Raw genomic sequence first — 25,205 nt, forward strand, 5'->3', positions numbered from 1 at the left:
GATGCAGGGAGCTGAGGCAGCCTCCAGTCCTATGTGACATAGGTTTTACAGGTGGTGACCCTGGAGCTCACAGAGGGGAGGGACATGCCTAGGTTACCTTTCGAGCTGGTGGCTCCATCCCTGTGATAAGAAGCAGGCCTGAATTGTAGCTGGAAGGATTTGCATGTTTCTGGCTGTGTGGTCAGAGACACACAGGTGAACTGTACAGGTATTTGAGGATGGGACCCTCCCCCCCTCCCCTGCTGCCCTGGGAATTGTTAAGCACTGGGTTTCGGTCTTGATCGTGGTAATTGTGAAGTGGATGGCTGAGTGGTCTCTGAGGGGTGTTCCCATCAGCGTCCATGACCCCAGGAAAGATGCTGAGGCAGCAGGAGGCTCAGGAGAACCCCAGGGGCCCCAGGGGATCCCGTCACCTGTGCTCTAGGTGAGGGCTTGAGACTTCTACTCCCCTTGGCTGAGTCCCTGGGCTTGCGGGGAGAGAGCTCATCTCTGCTTTTCTCATTCTCACATCTAGGGTGGTGGGAGTAGAAAGTGTGGCTAGGGTCAAAATCTTCTACCTGCTTCCCCCACTCCTAGACTGGGCACTCCAATGGGCTGGGCCTTGGGTTGAGACCCAGGCAGTGGAATGGTGGGTGGTTCCCAGCCATGAATTTGTAGGTCAATGCACTGTTTCAACGGGAATCCAGTCTGAAAGGAAAGGCAAAGGAACTGTCCCTTCAGGGCAGGAGACAGTGGGTGGCCTTTTGGGGACACTTGCTGTGTGGTCCCTGTCTGCCAAATTTCAACTCCAGGTCATTACCACCCAGGTACATGGGCCTTCTGCTACGGGTGGCCCCGTGGAAGAGCAGGGACCCGAGCTTTTCAGCAGGTTCGCCTGGCCCCCAGTCCAGCCTTCTAAGTGGAATTTTTTAGAGGTTTTTCCATGAAGAGGTGGACTGAAGCAGCTTGTTGAGTTAGGCTCCCTGAACGTCATCATGGACAAGTGCCTTGGTTTCTTTCTGCCCAGCTAGTGATCCACAGCAGGCCGAAGACGATCCCGACCAAATCCAATCAAGCAGGAGCACAGCCTCTGCTCTTCCAAATTGCTTTTAATGAAGCCATGGCAGCAGAATATGCAATGTGGTTCAGATACACAAGCAGAGCAGGGCCTAGATCATGAGATAATCTCCCCCACATCTTGGGAAAAAGGGTGATATGTATTTCTTTATGAACACTATGTAAAAAATATAAACAGCACACAACATTCTCCAGGAGCTAGAGCCCAAGAGAACCCACTGGGATCCATCCTTCAGTGGGACATCAGAGGCAGTCTCTGGGAGGGGCGGGGCGGGGAGGGAGTTTCCCCACAGCCTGGAGAGGCTGCAGCGGCCTCCGTCTTTGCTGAGAATGCCAGGCAGTGACAAGCAGCAGTGAGGGAACAGAGGGGGTGGCGGCAGTGCTGGGCAGCTCTTCAGCGTCTTGATCACGAATATCTGGTAGGATCCAGTTGGTGGTATTGCCAGTGGGGCCAGAGAGGTGGACGGAGCCTTGTTGTCCACGGGGGCAGAGAGTGCACCTCTCTGCTTGAAGAGGGAGAGGAGGGGCGACAAGGAACAAGGGGAGAGGGAGCACGGGGCTCTCACGTTCTTGGAGACCTGGGAGGAGAAAGAACACAAGTCAGGCTGCATACTGAGGAGATGCAGCACAGTTAGGGATGTGATGGGGATGCCTCTGTTTGTAGAGTTCTAGGAGCCAATGGATCCCGGCTTCAGTAGTTGTGGCACGCGGGCTCAGTAGTTGTGGCGCACGGGCTTAGTTGCTCCGCGGCATGTGGGATCTTCCCGGACCAGGGCTTGAACCTGTGTCCCCTGCATTGGCAGGCGGATTCTTAACCACTGTGCCAGCAGGGAAGCCCCCCAGGTTCTTTTTGATGGGATGGTCTTGTCAGTGGGATGACCTGGAGTACTGGGGGAGAAGGGTCTGGAGACTCTAGCCAGGATTAAGGTGGATAATGAATACAATACCGTCTCACCATATTGGGGTCAGAGGGCCTGAGGAAAGGAATTGGGGGCCGCCCTTTTAGGATTTGCAGCGAAAGGGATATGATAGAAGGTGTGGGTATGAATGAGTCTGGGTCCTAAGTTTCTCCCAAGTTTCCCTCGTTAGCTGTGTGGCCCTTGATGTTACTTGGCCTCAGTTTCTTCATTTCCAAAATGAGGGTAATAACAACTGTTCCTCGTACTTTGTAGGGGAGACATGGCTCAAGCGAGGTGACTAATGTCACCTGAGGAGTGTATTGTGTTTATCAAGTATTTTGGGCCATTGCTATTAACAAGGGGAACTCCTAACAGGAAAAAAAAAGGAGGAGTCTGGTGGGCCCAGACTTAGGACCTAAAAGCAAGAGCCTGGGGGAGGTTAGCTTTGGGGACCCACCCCCAGACCCCCAGACCCCACCGCCCGGCTGAGATGCCGGCTCACCTCAGCTGGACCACAGCCGCAGCGTCATGAGCAGGTTGTACCCGACCACTTTCAGGAGGAGGACGCGGAACCCGATCACTGACAAGTTTCGGAAGTTTAGGTTCATATCTGCAAAACCGAGGGGCCACAGCGGTCATGGGCACAGGTCTGCACAGCCCCCGTGACACCGAAAGCAGGGTGGGGAGTGGGGTGGGCGTCAGCGCCCGGATCTGCCTCTCCCTTTGAGCTTTGGTGCACATCCCCTCATAAACATATTTGTACATCCCTCCAGGGTCAACAGCATTCCATTTCCAAAGGGAAACACTGACTGCATTGACTCTTTGTTTTATTTCTGAGCCCCTCCGTGGATGGGGATGGTGGGCGCTCAGAACTTATCACACACAGCCCCCTGGGTCTGGGCCCCTTCGTGAGAATCTAGTGGCTGAACCACAAGACGGATGACTCAGTACAAATGGCTCAAATGGCAATGAATATGGGCCCAGGGTAGGTGGTGAGGAGTGGTGGGGATCTTTGAGAGACAAGGTCACTGCCTACATGAGTTCTGCTGCTCTTCTTGAAAGAAGGCAAAACCCCCTGGCTGTGGAGGGAAAATGTCTTCAGGGCGACCTGGTTAGTCTAGGGCTTCACAAACGCTGGTCAGAGATTTCACACCTGGGCCACCCAGAAGCTCTCTTGAGCTGTGCTGACAGTGGAGCTATTGAAAGGAATACAGAGGCCTAGGAGTGAGTCACTGGTCTAGCAAAACTAGACTCATCCTCAAAGTACTTAGAGTGGAAAAGAAAATTAGAGATGGAGAGAGGAATCTAGGGATATAAGAATGTCCCCAGGCAGCTCTGACCAGGGCTCGGACGGCTGTTCTTGTTCCTCAGAACTTCGTTCCTAGATCCACACATCCCTTCTCATCATCTCTGTCCCATCCCAATAATTGTGGGTTCATCGCCTCCACAAACCTGTGTGAGGCCAGGATAGACCCCTCCCTTACCTGTTTCAAAGCTTTTCTCTACTATCTTGGTATCACAGGGAATTCCTAAAAGGAACAAACAAAGAAATTTTTCTTAGAGTCCCGAGCGTGCTGACTCTCCCACCCCAGAAGTTGGGCTGGTGAATGTCTCCAGCCTCTCCATTCTTCCTTGTGCAGAGATCTGGAGAGAACCTGTTCCATATGGGCATCTGCTGGGATGAGCCACTGAATGATGGCGGTGGTCCCTGAAGGACCAGCACCCTGGCTTCTGGGCACCATTTTATTCACTTAATGAACACTGGTTGTGCTAAACGCATGTTACATGACACAAGGCCCTAAGGAGCTGTTATACCCTGCCCTTTGGGCGAGTTCCAGTCTGGAGTCTGATAGAGGAAGTAAAACAGACACAGTGACAAGTGCCATGAGGGGTATAGATGCTTTCATGTGTTCCACAAAGTTTTGACCCCTGCATCCCAAATTTGTTTGTTTGTTTTCTCTGACTCAGTAAACAGCATTACCATTGACACAGCTGCTCAGAAATAAAATCCAGCCACCTTCATTGATGCCCCCTTTTCCTTCTCATCCCTGCATGGTTCTACGTTTGGATCCCAAATAGCGTTGGGCATGGGCATTTAACTCCCCTGCCACAAGCCCGTCCTGGCCTCCATCATCTCTCTGCTGCAAGGGCTTCTTTTCTGCTTCTGCTCTTGGCTCCTACAATCCATTTCCCACTCAGCAGTCAGAGTGATTTTTAAAAAAAGTAAATTGGATGTCATTCCCCTGTTTATAGCCAATCAACAGCTTCTCATTGTACCTAGAACAGTGTCTCCCTCTCATGATGGGTGAGGCCCTGTGATGTGGCCCTTGCCTACCTCTTCCATCTCATTTCCTCCTGCCCTTCTCCTTTCTCACTGAGCTCCTGGCTCAGGCCTCTATAGGGTCCTTTCTCTGCCCTTGGCATGGCTGGTACCTTCTTAGCCTTGAAATCTCAGCTCAAATAGCATTTCCCCAGAGAGCCCTTCTGTGACTTTTGTCCCTAAGGTGGCTGTTTCCCCAACTCCAAGTTAAAGCACATATTACAATCTGGAGTTCTTTCGATTTCCACTTGCTGATGGTTGGTCTCCCGCAACGGGAGTGGGGCTTGCTCAGGGCAGACCCCTCACCTGATGTGTTTGCTCCTCCATGGCAGCAACTGGCATGTTGTACATGCACAATCAGTGATCGCTGAGTGAATGAATGAATGAATGAGTGAGGTTAGGAGCTGGGAGAGACCTTTGGCAGAGAGGGAGAAATAAGGGGAGGGATCTTGGAGAAGTGCATCAGGGCGGGGCCTGGAGGAGCAGTAAGGGACTGAGCGGAGCCGGGGGCGGGGGGGGGTGGGACTCAGAGTGGGTGAACCTCAGGGCCGGTGTGCCCCTCGCCTCTCCCCCTCTGCTCTTTGCCCAGGACGTCCTGTGGCCTGCCGGCATGGGATTCACTGGTGCTCAGTAAAGAGAGAGGAGGGGGCTTTGCTGACAATTGATGAGGCTGAGACCACCAATCAGAGCAGCTTTTAGATACCAAGGACCCGAGCCCCGAGCACAGCCGGGCCTCTCGAAGGAGGAGACTCAGCTTAGACCGGCACCAAGGCTGCACTCACCTGAGTTGGAGTAGAAGGTCTGGTTGAAGGTGTCTTCGCATCCCACATCGGTCGTGCTGTCCCAAGCCACGACCCCGTTGCTCTTGGAACCCAGGGCTCCCATGTCCAGCACGGTGCTGTCTGAGCTATACACCACGGGCCTCGTGACTTGTGACACATTGGCTTGAGATTCAAAATCGGTGAATAAGCAGACGGAGGTGTTGCTGGATTTGGAGCTTCTCAGCTGGTACACGGCAGGGTCAGGGTTCTGGATATCTGTAGACCCAAAAGACACGGGTTAGGAGATGTTCGTTTCTCTCCTTGCCCCAACCCAGGCCTGAGTCCAGATGCCAGTGATGGGCAAGAGTGGGGCTCTGTAGGGCTGACACGTCACATTTGTCAGGCTTTAGATGGGAAAGAACATTGTAGACACCAGCAGCTTGCAACAGACGGGACTCAGGGACAGGCACAAACCATGAGTCCTGGCCAAGAGGCCAGGCTCTTAGTGAATGCTCTCTGCCAGGCCCTGCGTGCCATTCAAGGAAACCAGAAATGCAGGGCTACTTAAGTATACTGCCCACTCTTCTGCTTAAGGGAACTTCCTCAAAGCTCAGTAGGCACAGTAAGCAACAACATAGTTCTGACAGGACAAAGCGAGCGTAGAAAAGATGTCCAGCAAAGCAAACCATACATCTTAGAATCCGGGGTGGTCTCCCCCACTAAGGTTGGGCATTGACAGGAATGTGAGCTTTATGATAGGCTGGCATGAAGTTGGAAGATCGGTCGCATCACCAGGAGATTTCTCTCACTGATAAAAGTTTTAGACGCTAAATCAGAACATCTGCATCCAAGCCCTGGCTCTACCATTTACTAGACACAAGGCCTTGAGCAATTCACACCCGCTCCCTGAGTCTCAGGCATTTCATCTGTCAAATGCGGATGTTGCCTCATCCACTTTCCTAACCAGGCTATTCTGAGAAGCCATGAGAGTTTCTCCATATAAATTATATTTAATAAACTGTGAAATACTGACATAATTTTAGTAATTGTAGCTCTTGATACTACCAGGAGACTGCCATAATAATGTGCTGCCAAGTAATACACAGTTTCTACTCTTCACCCCCCCAGGAAGCAGGAGTTGCTGGAGGCTTTTCTTTAGTGCTGAGAATGACTCTTCAGTATTTTCATAGGATTTTGTGTTTTTAATGCAACCCTCAGTGTTTATTCTTTCAGACCTCTTGCCCTTGGAGGAGGAAGCAGAGCTTTGCCTGGAGGATTAACACGTTGGGGCCACCCGGAGAGTTTACAGCAGGGTTGGGACAACAGCTTCCTGCCCCTGTGGTTCTCTGCTCCCCCAGCTCCTCACCACGCATGCAAAGTTTTGCAGACCAGTGATGCATAATGCACCCCACTAGCTGAGCCAGCCAGGGTGGCCTTGGCAATGCAGATATCCAGCTGGACCCCAAACCAGGGGCATCAGCCCTTGGCATGGCCTTGGGATGGTGAGTCAAGGCAGAGCTGTCTGTGGTGGGGCTGTCCCTGGAGCAGCAGAGCAGGGGTGGGTCCATGGTCACATGTGAGCGACATCCAAACCTCTGGCTTCAAAGGATTCTGCCTGCTCCCCTCTGATCTCCATCTACCTGTGGGGCTGACATCACCGTGGGTTAAAGATCTATGGCGTAAATCTCTTCCTGGGAGGGGAGAGACGGGAAGCCATTAACCAATACCACACGCCAGTGGATTTGTTAGTCATCAGCGGGGGTCATGGGTGGGACCGGGGAGGGGGACATGGAAGGGTGTGGAGGTGCTGAGAGAACGTGGCCTCAAGAAGAAGGCAGAGGCTAAGCTGCCACCAGACACAGGATGGCCTTAGAGGGGGAAGGGGGTTACTGTGGGGGCCAGATGCCCAACTTTGAGTCCTGGTTAAACTCTCACTCAAGTCCTAGTGCCAGGGGGGTGTCAGGCTGGAGAAGGTCTAGACCGCACTGTCCAATGTGATCGTCTTTAGCTACTTGTGGCTATTGAAATTAAGACTAACCAAAATCAAGTAAAATTAAAAATTCAATTAACCATAAACCTTCATTTTAAGATCTCAGTAGCTACATGTGGCTGATGCCTACTGTATAGTACAGTGAAGAATGACAGAATCTTTCCATTGTCATTGAAAGTTCTATCAGACAGCATTGGTCTGGAGTGAGCAATGCCAAGGACCATGAGGAAAGACACCAGGGGCTGAGGGTGAGACTTAAAGCCAACTTGAGTTCTGTGAGGGGTGATAGCGGGGCAGGCTAATTGTAGCTCAACTTTGCTAGTGAGAGATCAAAATGAAAGAGCAGTTAGTGAAGTCAGAAGAACTGAGGTGATTTTTAGCCTCTTTCAAGTCTTGTTTTTACCAGTTGATACCCTTTGGGCTTCCCTATGTGCATTTTGGCTGTTGTTTCTCCTGTGCGGCTTCCCTACCCCTGATTTCCTCTCTTACTCACCCTCTCCTGCTCCCCACACTTCAATCTCTTCTTTGAGCTCATCATCCAAACGACTTGTCTAAAACATGGAGCTGATCGGGTCACTTTTTGTTCAAAATAATTCAGAGACTCCCTATTGCCTATAGGATGATGCCCACACTTCCTGGATTGACATTCAGGGGCTGCCATGATCTGGAGAGCTTGAGTTTCCTCTCTCAAATCCTTTATATGCCCTATATGAGTACAGCTACACCAAACTCTTCACACTGGCTCCCTGGAATGTAAGCTCTGTGACAGCAAAGGCCTGTCCCTAGATTACTGCTGTGTCCCTGGTCTCTGCCATATACTAGGGGCTCAAGAAATAATTGTTGGATAAACAAGTGGCCTAGTGATCATCGGATTTTCAGAATTTCTGCTAATTAGACCTTTTGGTCAAAAAAGCTGGATACTGATCCCTAAACTTGACTCTTTAAAGCCCCCTTTTACTTTTACACCCCATGTACCTCTAGTGAGACCTTTTTGTCTGAAAACAAAGAATGAGTCACTGTTAATTTGGAGGGCTTTAGGGGTCCATCTGCCAGAGCCCTGGGAGGAGAGACATCCTGTTTCACCTTAGCAAGATAAATGCCTCCTACCACTGATGACATCTCAGAAGGTAGCCTTAGCAAGACTGGATCAATTTTTCAGTATGGAAGTCACCTATTCTAGTTCCTAACTGTTCATTTAAATTCAGAACTAACGGCAGAAGCACATGTCCGAAGGCTCTAGTGCATTAGACCCCCAGGGGCACAGCAGTGATCGAAAGCTCCCTTACCACTAAATCTGTTCTTGGTACTTAGGCACCAGGAACCCAAAATGTGAGTTAGAAGCACTGACTCTGAGTCTGAGTTCCACCGAGGCTCTGGTGAGCGTCAGGAAGCAGTGAGCCTGCACAGACTTACTGGGAGTAATGGAAACTCTGGTTCCCTTACCAGATTGCATCTGGGAGGCAATACCTCCATACCACTCTGAATGTCTCCATTACAGAGAGCCTAGGTTTCCCCTCCTCTGAGGGATGGGCTCTTACAGCCCACTGAGCAAGAAGGGGGAGGTCTAGGCCACAAGCCGTCCATGGAAAGAGCTGGCCCCTCTCAACTTCACCTCTGGTCTGCATTTTTGAATTGGATTCCCAGTTTCCTAGTGGCTGGTCCTGGCCCTAATTGTCTGTATTCTCTCTCTCTCTTTCTTTTTTTTTTTTTTTAAGGCTTTGAAGCAAATTTGTATTTATTCAGTTTACCATTTCAGAGAAATATGTGATATTTAAAAAATAATAATAAAAGTACTATATATGATCTATTATTATTTACTGTATACCAAGTTTTGTGATCAATACTGTATTCTCTTGAAGGCTGTAGTATTCCTTTTCTCCATTGTTTATAAAGTTATCTTTGGCTTTCTCTCCATCTAACTTCATTATTAGATGTGTTTACTTGGGCAAAATCATGTGCCTTGTTCATTCCCAAGATCATGCCTTCTTTCTTGGTGTTCCTTATGCCTGGAAGTCCCCTCCTCTCCTTGCTTTGCCCAAACAGATCTTACTCTATCCTTCAGACTCAACGAATCCTTTCTACTGCATCAAACCTTCTCCATCTAGGCCAACTTTTCAGCCGGGACTCCATTCCTCTGAATCTCTACTGTGCCTTTTGACATCATCAGCTGGTTGATACTAATATGGTTTTCAGGTTGCTAAATTTACAATAGTTTGGTCCCTTTGGCTAGTTTTTATACTATTTGGAGACAGGTCAAGCATCTATCTTAGATATCTTCATACTCAGTCTCACATTTTATAGATTGATGGCCACATAGAAGGCATTTAAAATTAGCCACTGAATGACTAGAGTAAAATTTTAATGCGTTTGACCTAGAGAAACACAGATTTTCAAGATCGATAGTGTGGCTTTTCCCGTTCACAGAGGCCTCTGTAAGACAATTAGTTGTAACACCCACAGTTAGCCTTACCATAGTAATACTAATATCTCCGGGGAAAAGATTAGTGACACTGGCCCATGGGGTTGCAAATGGTGCCACCTAGAATGACTCACCAAATATTATGGTCACTTGCGTTCCTTTCCCAAATGTGTATTTATCGGTCATTCCTCTGGTATTCACAGTGCAGGTGACACCATTACAGAAACTCACTGGACTACCTCCTAGTTCAGTAGCAGAAACACTGGTCTCTCACAGGGGATGGAGGGTCACACTCTTTAGAGGTATACCTTCTGATTTTCTGTGTTGAGACTTTGTCTCTTAATCCTTCCCCTCCTGCCTCATCCTGCTGTAGTGCCCTCGGTTGGAGGTTGTGGTTTCCTTAAACCAAGAATTCAGTAGAGTAAAATCCCCCGCTCAGGGCAGCAGTATCCTGGATCCTCTCGTGAAAGGTCCAGGACTCCTTGCCCATCACCTGACTCATGATTCTTCAGGTTGTAGCCCAAGGATGTTTCCTGAGCATTGAGCGCAGGATGAGAGGATTTTCTGGGATGGGTGGAAAGAAACATTTGGGATCCTACAGAATATAATACCTGGGCTCAACTCAGCATCTTGGACAAAGAAGAATTAATTGTCAATGTCCACCCTTGCCCCGCATTACTTACTTGGTTGGACACTTAGTCTGGTCCCTGCTCCAAAGTTTAACTTGTTACCACTGCCGGATCCCCACTGAGGGTAAGGTCTGTGCAATAACCTTCCTGATGTTAACCTGCTGAAACCCACCGGACTTTGAGGGCACCATTCTACAAGGCACCCTGGGTCTTTGTTTCTTAGGTTTCGTATTTCCCAGGGAAGTCATTCCCCTTTCCCTTTACAATAATGAAGGTTTAGTAATAACAAAGCCTTGTTGATGATGATGATAATTATTATTAATATTATTTAGTAAAGCTACCATTTATTGATTACTTGCTATATGCTGAGCATTGTCTTGTTATGATGTGCTTATTGTCATTTTGCCATTGAGAAAGTGGAGACTTAATTAGCTAGAGATGGTAGAGCCAGACTTTCCCCCAGGTCTGCCAGCCTCCCAAGCTCTGCTATGAACCCCACACCATCCTGCCTCCGTGCCTTGTTATATTTGCCATTCAGATAGGGGTCTGGGTCACTTTTACCCTGGGAGTGGTTCAATGCTCTACTAAGCTCCAGAGAGGAAGATTCTGTGAGCAGGTATCCCCACACCATGCTCATTAGTCCATCCACGGAATTTAGCTACCTGCTGCAATAAAGGAGAATTTGTGTTTGCCGTGAACTCATCTCTTTCCCCAAGAGCACTTAGCTAATTTCCTGAATCTTCAGATCATCTGGTGCTGACATCATCTGTTTTGCTTGAAAGCACTGAATATCTGCAACTCTTTTTATGTTTCTGTAAATTATTCTCAGATTTTCATTTCCTCAACTGGCCCTTGGCACTTCTGTCTTTAGTATGAGAAATGGGAACATCTTAAGATACCAGAAGAGTTTGCAGAAATGGAAACGAGTGTTTCACATATCCTCGAGTTTACCGTAAATCATTGCTGGTTTTCTCATAGACAAGTTGTCAGTTCCTTTGCCCTGGTCATTGGCACCGTCATACTCACATGGGTGTACGGTCAGCCTGGTCCCCACTCCGAAGATCAGCTTATTGTAGCCACCAGACCACACACACTAGGAGGGTGCTTTACAAGAACTCTAGCCCCCCGGCAGGGTCAGCTTCACTGGGGCAGAAATGTCTCCTGTACCTGTTTTACAGGCTCCTCCAAAATCCCCCTTTCTCTGGCACAAGAAAAAAGTCTGGCCCACTGAGTCCTAATTCCTCAGCTTTCTGTGTAATAATCTCACAGACCTTTCCCTCCTAGCCGGCCTTGAGCAGGTCAGGCCTTCCTGGAGGGTGGATGCCCGTTCTGGGTTCCACACTGGAAGTGAAGGAGGACAATTGGAAGGGTCTGGAGAAGAGCCAGGGATTAACTGGGAAATGAATCTTGAGGGAAAATTCACAGCACCGGCAATAGACGGAAAACCTTGGGTAGGGCTTAATTCATGGAAGGGAGGCCTATGAAAGCTCTCCTTTTAGAAGGCAGTTCTATGAGTCTTTGACGGCAGAGACAGAGAGAGACTAATATTGCCATAGGGATATCACATACAATGCACAAGGAGCACTGCTTAACTCTGAAGGTTGTGAGAATCAGGAGTGAGTTATGGATGGGGCCTGAGAATCTATTTCTCTGGAGGGTTCTAAGATTAGGGTTGACATTCATATGGGGACAAAAAAAGTCTCCAAAGTTTGCGAGTGGTTTAGACAAGTCCTTCTCAGTGAGAAATTCACAGAACTCTGGTCCTAAGTTTCTCTGCAAGGAAGATTCTAAGCTCAAAGAAGTTTGGAAAACGCTGTATAGCGTATTTCAGTCCTGAAGACCAACAGTGCATAGTAGCATTTTAAAGGCTCTGAGAAGTCTTACAAGAAAGAAATTTAGAGCTTCTTAAACTTAACTCGATTCAAGAATTTTTTTTCTTAAAACACCCCTTAACCTCTGTGGAACATGTACAGGTTTAGATATACATTCCCTGGAAGTCCCTTTTCTAGTTCAAAGAATTTAAAATTCATCCTAAATTTCAGCCTCATTTTATCCTTAAGCTTTCTGTGTTCTGAATCTGTTTGTTCTCCTACCAACTCCTACGGACACAATTAGGGGCCTCATTAATGCTGATTATTTCTTTCTAATCATTATGAAACAGCTTCATATGTAGCAAATTTTCCTGCCACTGTCAGGAATGGCTCGAGGGCAGATACGTATGCAGTCATCATGCAAGACCACATCACCCCAACACTTTGCAGGGTTTACCTACTGGGAACAATGGCAACTTTAAAGCCTTTCCCAAATGTGAATTTATTGGTTTTCTTTCCACACACCTTCCTACACACCTTAGAGCTGTGTACTTCAAAGAAGGTTCTGGTCCTAAAGGAGAAAAATTTCCTTAGAACAAATGGAGAAAAGTTTCCTGGGTGACGTCTCAAGTAGGGACATAGTCTTCATGTATTTATCATTAGACCTCTCCTTTTTGCTGCTAAAACCCATTTGTGCTGCTTCCCTCTCAGGGTATTGTAGTTCTTATGCCTCTGAACTCTGGTTCTTTAGAAATATGATGGGTTTCAGGCTTTCTAAATGTAGCCTGAACTGACCCAGGGCAGGGAAGAGGCTTTGGTGAACAAATGAACAGATAAATATGGAAGAAGTTTTCCCCAGAGAAGTGGGCTTTCGCCCACCCACACACGTTCAGATGGATTCTGTAATCTCCCGGTTTTGAAATCTAACAACTCTGTTGGAGAATACTTGCTAGTGTCTAAACCAGTATGTTCTAAACAGTCACTATCCCTCCACTGAAGCCTTCCCTGAGTCTCCTAGCTAGAGGCATTTTTTCAACAATCATTTCTTAGGTGACACCTATGCATCAGGCCTTGTGCTGGAGTGTGGAGGTGTAAGGATGAATGAGAGAGGATCTTGACCTCACAGAGCTTATGGTGCAGTGCAGAATGCATGAAAGTACCAGGCAACTAGGATAGGAGGTCAGGGATGCCTTCATTTCTGCTATTCCATCGCAACTTGTGTGTACTTCCACTACGATGTGGTGACACTGGGCTTAATTGTCTCTTTATATGGATGTTTACCCACTGGGAGATCCTGGATGGCAGAGACTCTGCATTTCCCTCCCTCCCCTCCTCCCTCCTTCTATAGTGCTTAGAATATACTAGTTGCTTGGTAAATATTTGTTGAATGAAAGCCCTCTAATTATTTTAATTCATTTTAAATGCAATCCTGTCCTCTACCTTCTTTTATTAGGACTGTTTCATTTATCTTTTAAGTTCTGTATGGGTCCATTTTCTAAACCCAGTATTGTTTTTCTTGTATCATTTAGACCTTAAGTTCTTCCTATCTCTCTTGATTAGATATGGAGTTTTGTGAGAGTGTATTCCATGCCCAGGGTCTTTAGGAAGTTTAACTTATCACCTCTCATGAAAAGTAGATGGTAACAAAAATAAATTTTTTTGGCATAATCAGTCATGATTTCTTTTCTGATAAAGGTCTTTTGTCTCAAAGGAATCTAGAAATAGCAAAAGAGTCTGCCTCTGTAACGATGAAAAGGCCAGGCCCCATTGGCAATTACTACCTTTAGAAAATAGACCGCTGTTGAGCTAGTGGCTGGGAATTCAAATTTCAAAACATTCAAGCCTCATGAAGAATCATGAGAAATTAGCTCAGGAAGTGCAGACTCAACATTTAAGAAAGCCGAGTAGGGACTTTCTGTGTCTTTGGCTGGAGTCTAAGGTCAGGCACTTACTTGGATGCACTTGGAGTCTTGTTCCATTCCCAAAAGTGAGTGTTCTGCTGCTTGTGTCCACACCCTGGTACAATGCAGTACAAATACCTGCCCTCTGCCACCCAGGACGGCTGCCTGCGCTTCACACCCCCCCCCCCCCAACATTTACAGCCTTCACTCTTGGGAATGGAGCTTTTGAACAGCCTGTTCCATCGTTTTGATGATAAATTTCTCTCTGTGTCACTTTATGCCCAATAATCAGTCCCCCTAGGTTTCTGCTTCCCTCCCTGCCATACCTGCATCCTACCAACCCAATTCAATGACTTTACTCATCTCTTCAGAAACGCTAAGTCCTGGACCAAAGCTGCCATGGTCACCATGGCAAGAAGGCTCAGGGTAGGCAAACCAAGGACGAGACAGGTAGCCTTTGAGGTCTGGGGTCTTCCTTCACAGAGTGCAGGAGGGACAGTGGTGGCAGTGTGGTGGCATGGTTAACAGTAAGGCCTTGGAGTCAAATAGATTAGAATTAAATTCTAGCCCTATTATTCCTAGCTGTGTGATCTTGGGCAAGCTACTTGCCCCAAGCCTCTGTTTCTTCATCTGTAAAATGGGCCTAATACCAGCTACCTAGCATTAGGACGGATGTGAGCACTGAATGAGAAATTCTTTGAAGGACAGAGTATAGTCACTGGCACATGTCAGGCATTCAGTAAATAGTAGCTAATAATATGGTGCTTCCCAGCAATGCTTTCCACTGAGGGAAGGATGAGGCTTCCTGTAGCCAGAGGAGACCTGTCCCTGCCCCACCGCCCTCTCCAGCACCCCAGGGTGTCTCAGCATTCTGGTTGGGATGCTGTCACGTGCGACAGATATCTCATGGATCCAAGGGGACATGGCGAGAGATTCTCAGCCATGGGGTTGAAGGGCAGGATGGGCCCCTCGGCTGCCAGGAAGACAGTTCTGCTTCAGAAACCTAACCAAGAGTGAAGCCTGTTTTCTCAAACCTTGGTGATTTGTCCTCTGCACGCACTGTGCGAAACCCTTGTCCAGCACAGCCTCAGTCATTTCATTAGACCTGACGCAATGGTAAGTTACTCCCAGACAGCAAAGGGCTCTTTCACGATGGAGCAATCCAGTCACAGACTCCCTCATTTTTGCAGTATCCTCCCATCATATATCCTCTGTCTACAAAATACCCCTTGACCGTTTCTATAATACTCACATGGATGAACAGCAAGCCTGGTCCCTCTTCCAAATATAAGTCCATAGTTTCTTCCTGATACACACAGCGAGGAAAGCCTTTGCTAAAACCCATCTCACGTGACCTCCCTCTACCTATTGCTCCAGTGGTTGGGGCAACAGTCCGGGGAAACACTGGCCAACGCCCCCAGAGTTGCAGGAATCTCCCACCGCTGTCCTGGAACCCTGAGCCTAGGGGTGGTGATGGGAGCCAGGGACTGGGGACTAGAAGAGCTCCTCACCTCCTTTACCCAGCAGAAAACACACGCTCCTGTCAGTGGAGAAGCAGGGCAGCAACTCCCCAGCGGCCGTACCTCCAGCACCACCCTGCTTGCCTGGGGCCACAGCAAGGTGTGACTCTGCTACTCTTTTGTCAGATACAAGTGCTCCCAGGATGGGCGGTAAAGGAGATTTTTATATTATTCAATATATTGTCAGTGGAGATGCTGAGAGGAAGGGAGGGTGGAAGAAACAAGGGGCACACGAAGGTTTGACACAGTGAGCTTCTAAGGACATTAGGGGTGGCGTTGATGGAGGACATGCCCTCCCCCCTCCCATGGACATAAGAAGTTGTCCGGTACCTACGGGGTAGGAAGAACGGTGGGTGGGGGAAGGGGTCATGTGTCCAGGAGGATCCTGGCTCACTTACTTGGTGTGACCAACACTCGAGTCCCCTTTCCAAAAGTGAATCTGTTCCCATAATCACACTCTGGGAAAGTGCATTACAAAAAGGTCCTGGGTTTGCCCACCCTCTCATGGAGGCCACACACGCTTCCCAGTAGCTCTAAAAGCTGGGCTCCTGGAAGGCTGATCCTAACCTTTTCCTTCTGGTGGGTGCTCTAAGCGCAGGAGGGAGACTCCCTAATGGCTGTAGCGGCTTCAGCCCTGATGCTACCCATCACCTCCATTTTCCTCATCACAGCCATCAACAAACAGCCTCTGGCTAGTTCTCCTCTGGGAAACACAGAACCTTTACAAAACTTGGTGAAAAACCTGCCTCCTTCATAGGCCGGGTGGGTGTACGTGTTTCTAAAGATACCAGGCAGTGGGACTTCCCTCACAGTGGTTAAGAATCCCCCTGCCAATGCAGGGGACACGGGTTCGATCCCTGGTCCGGGAAGATCCCACATGCTGTGAAGCAACTAAGCCCGTGCGCCACAACTACTGAGCCTGTGCTCTAGAGCCTGCGAGCTACAACTACTGAAGCCCGTGTGCCACAACTACTGAGGCTGTGAGCCACAACTACTGAAGCCCATGCGCCACAACTACTGACCCTGTGCTCTAGAGCCCTCAAGCCACAACTACTGAAGCCCGCACGCCTAGAGCCCGTGCTCTGCAACAAGAGAAGCCACCACAATGAGAAGCCCGCGCACCACAACGAAGAGTAGCCCCCTCTCGCCACAACTAAAGAAAGCCCGTGCGCAGCAACGAAGACCCAATGCAGCCAAAATAAATAAATGAATAAATAAATAAATAAGTAAATTAAAAAAAAAAAAAAAGAAAGAAAATAGATACCAGGCAGCAGCCTGCATTTTCCCACCTCAGCTGCCCTGCCTGAGAGGAAGGCGCCATTGCCTTAGGGGCATATGCAAAAATGTATTTTTCACTTTGCCAGAAAGAGTAGGAGCAAGAGCATTTCCAGCAAGCCGGGCCAGGGCACATGCTAAAAACACGCCTCAGCGTGACTCAGAGTCACCGCATCCTCTCTGGGGCTGAGCGAGGTTTCTGGGTGACTCGCGCCTGACTCATTCCTGTTTCTACTTTTTCTATCCTCACCTAAGTCAAGGCTGCTTTCTGTCAAGAAAGTCAAACATCTCAGCAGATAACAGTCTTAAACCCTTTTCCAGAAACACAGGGGTGGAATCCTGCTTGCTCTCTGCCAGGGAATATGGACTGTCCATTGTCACTGCTGTCCTGTCTCCAGTCAGTAGGGTCCCAGGTCCTGCACGTGACCACACACAGCACCCTGCGTGGTGCACCCACATATAAATTGTTATTAGACTTTTAACAGATGAGTGTTTTGTTTTTCTGACAAGACTGGAAGTTCTTGAGAGCAAGAACCGCATCTTATGCTTCTTCTTTTCTTGGTTTGTTTGTTTCATTTTAAACCACCTATGGCCCCTGGCTTGATTATACTCAATAAGCACTTACTGAGTTGAACTGACTTTTACTGTGCATAATTATTGGGACAAGAAGGCCAGTTTTGGGAGAGGTTAAAAGCTAAGTATACTTTTGGTAAATACGAGCTGCAAAACCTAAGTGCTTAGGCAGAGAAAAACCAAGGAAGCATTTCTCAGAGATAATCAGGAGGCAGCATAAAAACCACGACATCGTGAAGTTCTTATGGACCCTCAGCAGAGAGGGGGCAACTGAATGAACAAGTACTTGACTGCAAAGGAAACTCAAACATTTTTCTCCTGATACCTTGACACTGATTCTCCTTAAAGGGTAAAACGAATAATATGGCAGAAAAAATATATTCTGAGTTAGCAGCATTGGTATGATCAATAATAACAAAACAGTAGTGGTAATAATAATAATAATGATGTGACAATAATAATGATAATCATCCTCATCATAATATTCTATTATAGACCAGAGCAAATGCTATGTATATAAATATAAACCCAATGCTGGAGGTGGGGTTACACATTTCTGGAGAGCTGACTTACTTGGGCTGATCAAAAGTTGGGTGCCAGTTCCAAATACGAATTTCTGATAACCTGTGTTCACACTCTGACATAACTCTATACAAAATGGTACCCTATAACTGGGCCAACTCTATACAAATGGTGCGCTATAGCTGGACCATAGCCGGGGATTCCTGAGTCACACACAAATTAGTTACTAAGCATGTTCCCGAGTTTGCGTACATGCGCCAAAGTGGGAAGAGGCGTGTAATTTTACTCTTTAACCTTCATTTCTAAGACCATTGGAAGATGACAAGAAATAAGTCACAACTCAATAGGAAATCCTGCTTTGTATGCAGTAGATTATATAAAAAATATCATGAATATTCAGGTTGAAAAAGCCATTTATGTAATTACAGAGTTTCAGTTCTAGACGGGACCTAGGGTAGTTATGTCCATCCACACTTACTAAGTGTTTACTACATGTTTCTGGCATGAATGAGGCTTGTGGATACATATAATGCAACATTACCATCACCAAACTATTTTCTTACTTAAATAGCAGACAAAACCCTTGGGGGAAAAAATCAGTGAAAACAGATATCCTTCAACTGTAATAAAAATCAGGCTATTTCAAGGAACTTACTTGCTTCAACAAATAGGCTTGTTCCTGTCCCAAAGACAACTTTGGAGCCTCCACTATTTCCCACAGTGATTTGTGCTGTGACAAAATAGGCTGCTTCCTTTTCCTTCCATTTTTTAACCATAGCTGTGAAGCAGGCCCAGGGAGCCTATGGGAAGGTGCTCATAATAAGGAGTAATTTTTTATATTCTCCCAGTAAATCCATTTGGTTTCTTCCTATTCATGAACAATCTCATACCTCCTACCTACTGGAAGGGTTAGTTCACCAAACAGTAGTCATGGAATATGGCCCAGGGACCAGGAGCCCCACGTTTTCATCCCAGCCCTAGTTCTCGCTGATTTTATGATAATGGACAATTCGACCAACCTCTCTGGGTCTTAATTTCTTTACTGGAAAAAAAGAGGTTTGGATTTCCCTTTCAGAGCTAAAGTTCTATGATCCAGCAATGTCCAAAGTGCCTTCAATGTTGCATATTTTTATAACTCACAAATGAATCAGGCACTTATAGATGGGTTACACTGGACACTGGTCTGCATGGGGAAAATACAAAAAACTGTGAGGGGAAGGGAGAGTCAGAATAAGGAAGTAGCTGCTGCCAGCTCTTCTGTCTCCTCTCTCCATTGGGGTAAATTCTCCCAGCAGCCCCTGTACTACTTGTTTCCTCATTAAAACGGGAAGAGAACCCTTTAGATTTGGGGCATCCAAGTCAAGATTTCCCAAAGCTCCATGTCTCAAGTCATGGCAGTATCTAAGAATGGAAAAGATAAATTCCATGTATTTCCTTACTAACTCTGATTGGCATCCTCTCTCATTTCTAGGTAATCCCTGGCACAGGGTCTGTGACATAATGTAGTAGAAAGAGTAAGCTTTGAGATCAGGCAGGCAGACCGTGGTTTGAATCTAGACCCTTCCACTCACTAACCCTGGGATCTTGGGCAGTTACTTCTCTGAGCCTCAGTTTCCTTTTCTGTAAAATAGGAATACTGTTCCTTGATCCATAGTTGTTTGAAGATAATCAATACTGTCTGTCATGCCCCTAGTATCGTATCTACACATCATAGAAACTGAGGTGGTGGTTATGATTTATATGTTAAGTTAAATGATGGATTAACAAGGTTTTTTTTAGTGTTATAGAACTTGTTTGTGAAATAGCCATGAGTCCATACCCTTGGGTTGTATAAACTCTAGGATGGTATAAGAGTAAGAATCACAGATTTTGAGGGCTTCCACCCTCTCATCTCACACTGGAAGAGTCTGAGGCACACAGAAGGGCAATGACTTGTTCAGCGTCACACCGCCAGTTGGGGCTCAATCAAATCTAGAACTCTAGACTGCAACCAGAAGCCCTGGGCTCCTTTCTCTGCACTTCACTGTTTCTTCTTGAATAATGTTTAGTGCAAAGGGACATCATCTCTGGAATGAACTTGGTAGGGCTTATTTGGAGCATAGGTCAAGTGACCTTGAATAGTCTCCTGCAATGAGTCTCAGAATCAATGGCAGTGGAAGCAGGAAAGTTCTATTAGATCAGGGCCATGCAATTTTCTGCTCTTCTGCTTTTTTCCTCTTTCTGGCTCCATTTAGCTCGATTCTAGTGCTAAAAACTCTAATACTGGACAGAGCTTCTCTCAGCCTCACGTCTTGGGAAAAGTCTTAATAGCTTGCTAAATTCTAACTTAAAGAAAATGTTCTTGGACAGTCTTTGAATATTTTCATTAATTTATCTGGGTGCCACAATTCTTAATACTTCAGCACTAGATTATGGTTAATTATAAATAAGATACAAATGACAAAAATAACATCTTTTCTCCCATTCACCGTCACTGGAATACATTTTGTAGTTACCTTAGAATTGCACACTTACTCAGCTCCACTTTTAGCCGGGTGCCTTTCCCAAAGGTGAGTTTGCTTGCCCCTCCCCATGAGTCCCACAGTGTCCGCTGCCTCACAATAAACTCCCTCTGTCACTTCACCGCTTTTCCTGATTTACCCTGATGAGTTAGAAAATACTTAAGATTTAATATAGCTATTTGACTTATTCATAGGAGAAAAAAGCTCCCCCCACCCCAAATGGAATAAATTCATAGGCTGCTGGTGCCAGGAGGGCAGAGGGGTCATCAACCAGACCTACTTCCCCTTTTATAGAGGAGAAAACTGAGGCCTAGAGGCAAGGGATCTGCTCCAAGTTACACTACTAGTTGGTGGCAGAGACAAAAACACGGGTCTATTTGATTCTCAGTCTAGTATTTTTCCTTCTCCACCACATACTGAATGTACAGTGTTGCTTACTATATTCACTTCTTCCCTTTGGCCGGGAAACTTGATTTTTCTGGGTATTTGATTTCAATTAAACAAGCACTTACCAAGCACTTACTCTGTAAAAGGACCATATTAGACACTTCATGGTATATAACAGGAACCTCTGCTCTTAAGGATCTTTCAATTTTAATAGGCAGATCTTCTCAGTAATGAAAGAATTCTGTAGCTGTATGTGTCACAGATTGTCCAAGACTCCTCAGCTAGATTGGGGATGTAGAGGGAAGAGGAATGGGAGGGATACCTGGGGTGACGCTACAGTCTAGTCTTTAAATAGGAAGCCAGGCTATTTCTGGAGAAACCAGGTTTGTCTTAATTATCTGGGTATTAGTCTCTATTCCATTCTACCTAGCAAATTAGTTCTACTAATTCAACTAATTCAACTTCTAATCTTACTAATCCAACTCTTCTGTTGGTTATTTTCATTTTTCAAAGTGCTCCATGAAGGCTCAACCTTAAATTCATAGGTCAACTGATAAAACAAGGATGATGCATCCACAATGGTAAAACACAGAAATTACATGTAGAAGTCTTAAACCAGAGAACGAGAAAACAGGAGTGGGATTGGGTCAACATTTACCTGGAGAGACCAGAAGCATAGTCCCCTTTCCAAAAGTAAGTTTGTCGTATCCTGAATTCACACTGTAGCAACCCCCCATACAAAAATGGCCTGCAGTGTTGGGTCTTCCAACCTCTGATTGCTTACGGAAGGGAAAGAAGACTAGCATTTATGGGGAACCTACACATGCCAAGTGGGTTGACAATCTCTATATATCACCTTGCCTTATTTGAGCCGTTAACTGTGCCGTGAACTCTGATATTATTGTCCTTATTTTACAAATGAAAAACAGATGATGTGGGGTTAAGCACACTGAACCAGCACTGCTACACAAGTACCCTGGAGACATGAGACTTTTTAACATAGGACAGATACATGTTAGGAGGAGCTATGAGTGAAGAATCCTTCTCCTCCTTCCTATGAGATTGAGATTGCAGCTGTATTGGGGTTAATTCTCTTGCTAGAACCAGACATTAGACCTCTAGTAACAGTGATGCCCCAAACTCCAGCGTATCCTCCATCACACGATCATTTCCTGAGACATGAAAACATTTTCATCAATCTTCCTGTTGTTCCCTTGATACTCTACTCACCAGCCCTGACCAGCAGTCTCGTCCCACTCCCGAAGATCCATGTAGAGCCTCCACCCTTCCCACAGTGTTTCTTAGTCAGCCAAAAACACCCACAAGCCCACACACCCTTCGCATGCCCAAGACTGAGAGATACAGCCCTTTCACCTATGAAGGGGACTACATCTTAACTTTCTTTTTACATTCCACAAAACACACAGGCCATTCAACTCAAATATGGGCATTTATTGTGCAACACTTAAAATGAAGCCTCTCTCTCCTCATCGCTCTGGGTCTATCACCACCAAACTTGTGATTTTCAACTCTGTGCATCCCGCGGATGTATCTAGTCCTTTTGTCTCCATCACGCTTGTCAATTTTTAGATTCCTGCCATAGTGTCTCTCCTAGTTTTAACTTCAATCAATTGAAACTTCATGGAATAGCGTCCAGATCATTGAGGGACAGCTTCCTGCTCCTACAGTCAACTTATTTTGCAGACTTAGGCCTAGTGGTAGCCTGGTTACTTACTCGAGTCCTGTTCTGTCCCCAAAGCCAGGCGTCCTGATTAAAGGGCACCCACTCTGCTTCAGGTCTGGTAAAAAACACCACTTGCCTTCTCTTTGGTTCTTATGCTCTGCAAATTTACTGTTTTCAATTGGCCTCATGGGTAGTGTCTTGGCTTTCTTTTCTATTAAGAAAGAACACAACTTGGATGCAATAAAACTATTATAATGTTAAGGGTTGGATGAGGGATCTTTCTATAATATCTTTATTTAAATCTTCTGAAAATGGCCAGAAAAGGCCTATTACGTCCCCGTTATGTGCTCCAAATGTTACAATCTGAGAGACAACAACACAAGTAAGGAGAAGTGCTTAGGAATTTAGACTTACTTGGGGTGACTTGAAGCGTTGTTCCAGTTCCAAAGGTAACCTTTTGGTTACCCCCAGAATTCACACTGCATTTCAGGCCTTTACAGAATGGCTTCCTTTCTGCCATTCTCATGTGGGTGACATGTGAATCTCTGTACTTCAGTAGAAGAGAGAGTGGTTTTCACCGATGCCTATGGCTACATGAAAATAGCTCTTTTACTAAGAATCTACATATTCTCTTCATGTTGAGAAGAGAATATGTAGATTCTTACATATTCATGTCCAAGCTGTCCTAGCTTTTACTTTTTTTCTGAAAACAAATAATCATAATATTTTACATGTGTATAGCATTTACTAGTTTATAAAATACTTTCATATCCATTAGCTTATTTTATCTTTAAAAAAACTTATGAGGTGAGATGAAATATTTTCATTTTACAGGTGAAGAAATTGTGGCTCAGATGCGCCGATCAAGCCAGGATTAGGACTAGCAGTGTTCAGGCAAACTTTGCCTTCTTCATTATGATCCACTCTCTGACGGAGCTGTGTCAGTCTGTTATTTCTGGTTCATCGACACTACTATTTTTCCTCCACAGTTAGATCTTTCTAGCCTCTGTGCCATTACTTTAACATTTCTTTCTATTTCAGAATGCACTTAAATCCACACAAACCATGCATTTCTTGATATTTGGGCCCTACAAATACTGCAGTAAGTTCAATGGGTCTCAGTCACCACATTAAGCCTCCTACTTTAGTGACATATTGTCTACTTACTGGGTTTTATTGATAATCTTGCCCCAGTCCCAAAGATGCATGTATTATAAATCACAGCACCGTGCTGCCTGCCAAGAATTCCTGAGCTACCTTGATAATAGATTAATGTGATTAGCATGTATCTATCCTCCTTCCTGGGAACTCTGGCTGGGATTTCCCCTTTTTTTTATTATTGAAATAAAGACTAAGCCATGGAGTTAAGCCTCTGAAAGCCTCTTTTCAGAGCACAATAGAATTGATGGAGGGGAAAGCCTGAGAAGAGTCCAGCTGATGGTCTTTAGACAACTCCGACACATTTCCTTCAAAAATTTCACCAAGTCGTCTTGTTTAACCAGCCAAAGCATATCAGCTTTGATTCCCATTTTTACTTAGGAATCAATTCCTGTACATGAGCTCATTTTACCAGTGGTTAGAAAATTGCTCCTATCCCTGTAGGTAATCTTTCTTTCTTTTATCAGTTTAGTGTGTTTTAAAAAATTTGTGAGCATGGGGTGGGACAGGGGATACGGTTGGAGTATTAGATACGAGGGACAGCATCTGTTTTTTTCATTTTGTTTTGATGGCTTTCATCACTAAACCCCAATACTCCTTGAGTTAAAGAATAAGGACACATTTAGTCATGTGTGCAATGTAAGTCTGCAGGATAAGTTCAGGCATTATGATCAATAATAACCAGGTACTTACTGGAACATACTGATACGGTGGTTCCTTTCCCAAAGACCAACACACTTCCTGTCTGGTAGGCACAGTGAAACGAGGCCTTGCAAATACCCTGAGTACCTGTTCACTGCCTCCAACGTGTATATAACTACAAACAATGGACACTTGTATTCTGTCCTTGCCTTTGGCAAGGAACTCAGTGAGCTCTCAGTGTTTGGGAATGCAACAGTAAAGCTCTGTTACTTTGTGAGAAGGAGAGGGTAGATGGGGGTGTGTCCTCCACTTACTCAATAACTATTCACTGAACACCTCCATGTGTAAGGCACTGTGCTAAGCACTGGGATAGAGCAGAAAGCTGCTAGGATACTGTCCCAGTCCTCGTGGTGCTTACAGTCTAGTGGGAGGCACACAGAAACAAATCCATAGATAATACAGTATCAAGTGATGAAAGTGCAGGAATAAATCAGGCTGGATAACGGGATGGAGAATCAGGTAGCGGCTGTGTTTGGTGGCTTGTTAGAATGGCTGTGCAAGAAGGGTCTCTCTGAGGAGGTGATATTATCTGAAGTGAGATCCAAGCGTGGAGGAATGAATCATCACCTCTATTTACAGATGGTCTTTAGACAACTCTGACACATTTCCTTCAAAAATTTCACCAATGGAGGTGAAAAGCCAATAGAGGGCCTGAAAGATCAAAGCCTGGCTCCAAATCACGCAGTGTCAGGGACGGCCATGGACGCTTAGATCATGCCTTCTTTCTGTTGAAGTACTAGATCTAGTTCTACCATGTAAATTCCTGCTTAGGAAAGACAAAATGAGACAGAGATTCTTCCATAGTGACTTTGGGATGTTATCTGGGTAACTGGAAACTGTGGCACTGGCTGTTGAGGCATCAAGGTTGTAAGAGGAGGCCAACTGGAAGAGAAGGTGTTAGCATCTCAGAGTGTTTCTCTGATGGCTTTTCTGATGGAGCTGGCCACTGAGATGGGGAGACTTCTTCCATCCTGTTTCCCTATTAAGTTGGCAAACAATGCAATCCATTGCCTAGCAAAATGAGCTCTTACAGTTACGATGGGGAGGATACAGGGAGAGCTCTGCTCCCCACTAAATCTGAATAAACCAAGGACATT

The 25,205-nt window shown here is 46.0% G+C and overlaps 1 gene segment (V, D, J or C); it reads right to left on the bottom strand.

Annotated features, from left to right (window-relative positions):
• Positions 1 to 1,073: 1,073 nt before the first annotated feature.
• Positions 1,074 to 25,205, bottom strand: part of LOC309656262 (T cell receptor alpha chain constant-like) — a 30,401-nt gene continuing 6,269 nt past the window's right edge. The window contains exons 2-5 of the C gene segment in view: positions 5,058 to 5,312; positions 3,440 to 3,484; positions 2,458 to 2,565; positions 1,074 to 1,634 (exon numbers count right to left, since the gene is read on the bottom strand).

Source organism: Balaenoptera physalus, assembly GCF_965194825.1.
Source record: "Balaenoptera physalus genome assembly, chromosome: 2".
Taxonomy (NCBI): Eukaryota; Metazoa; Chordata; class Mammalia; order Artiodactyla; family Balaenopteridae; genus Balaenoptera; species Balaenoptera physalus.